This window comes from Nicotiana tomentosiformis, chromosome 3, assembly GCF_000390325.3.
Source record: "Nicotiana tomentosiformis chromosome 3, ASM39032v3, whole genome shotgun sequence".
NCBI classification, from domain to species: domain Eukaryota; kingdom Viridiplantae; phylum Streptophyta; class Magnoliopsida; order Solanales; family Solanaceae; genus Nicotiana; species Nicotiana tomentosiformis.
In genome coordinates, this window is record NC_090814.1 from 15,710,174 (window position 1) to 15,711,639 (window position 1,466).

The window sequence follows — 1,466 nt, forward strand, 5'->3', positions numbered from 1 at the left end:
TATTGGTAAAAATCCTCACGGGCACCATAAGACGATAGTGAGTTGAGAGAAAGAGCAAAATGAGAGATGCTTGATAGTGAAAACCCTTCGGGCACTACAAGTCGAATAAGGATCGTGAATCAAACAGGATAATTGGAGCATTGAATCTCAGTTTCACGGCTTAGAGGTACAACAAGAGTTGAAGATCAGACTTGCGTGAAAGATCAGGCCACTTAATCCAAAATGTATGTCATGGTCATTAGAGTTGGTATCCACATTTGATAAGCTTCTACTTGGTAATTTTCTTGTTAGATGTCATCTTTTTCCATTGTCCCCTTTCTCTGTTTTTCTTGCTTTGTTAAGTCCTCTTGAGTCTGTTTTGTCAGAACAAGTGAGAAATGACTTCAAAATTTGCTACCAGCTTTCCGATTACACAAAGCGGAGTTTTGGCTAGCATATCAAAGTGGCATAAGTCAGGAAAGAGCAGTATGCGCACTGAGTAGGCGACAATTGACGTGCTTCGGGATTCATGTGAAATGTAAAGGTTCGGTAAATGTCAATTCATGAGCACAATGCAAGAGACAGAAGGTATTGGTTCTGAACGGATCAGCGGTGTTTTCTGTGGCAAGGGTTGGCAGATAAAGTGGTTAGTCAATAACAATCAAGATCTTCCAAGTTAAAATCAAAGTTATCATGCTAAGTGTAGGAGCAATCGCCATCACGATCAAGGCCACAAACCAACCACCATGTTTTAAACTCACAAGTTTTCTTTGTTTGAAACAGGGAAAGACTATGTCCAAATCAAAGCTCGGAAGCTTGAAACTTTCGGGTGTCGTGCCCAGATTTTGTCAGCACAAAGGCTATTTGAGAAGGTTTGTACCTTTTAGACATCATCCAGAGTTGAAAAGAACCGTACCTCCTAGGTAGTCTCCCTAGTCGGAAGAGTCTTTAGCTTTCTTTGAATTCAGGATCCCGCCTGAAAAATAGGGTCAGTCTTTAATTCTCTTAAGTTGTTAATCTTAGTTTTCCTTTAGTTCAGGGGTCCCGCCTGGAAAATAGGGTCCATTTTCAGTTCTTAGTTATTAATCTTTAGTGCTCCCTAAGTTCAGCGGTCCCGCCTGGAAAATGGGGTCAGTTTTTATTCTAGTCAAGCTTAGTTTATAGTTTTCCTCAAGCTCAATCTCACATCTAGGAGACGCACTTCCTAGTTTGAGTTATTCAGTTTATAGGAGACGCACTTCCTAGTTTGGGTAGTTTGAGTTCATCCTTAGGAGACGCACTTCCTAGTTTGGGTTATTCAAGTGTCACCCCTAGAAGATGCACTTTCTAGTTTGGGGCATTCAGGTTTTATTTTTAGCAGACGCATTTGTTAGTCAAAATTTTCTTGGTTTACCCACAGGAGACGCACATCCTAGTAGAGTCTTTGGTTCTAGTCTCATCATTGCATCCTTCATCGATAGCATAGGTGATTTACACTTTTGCTAACA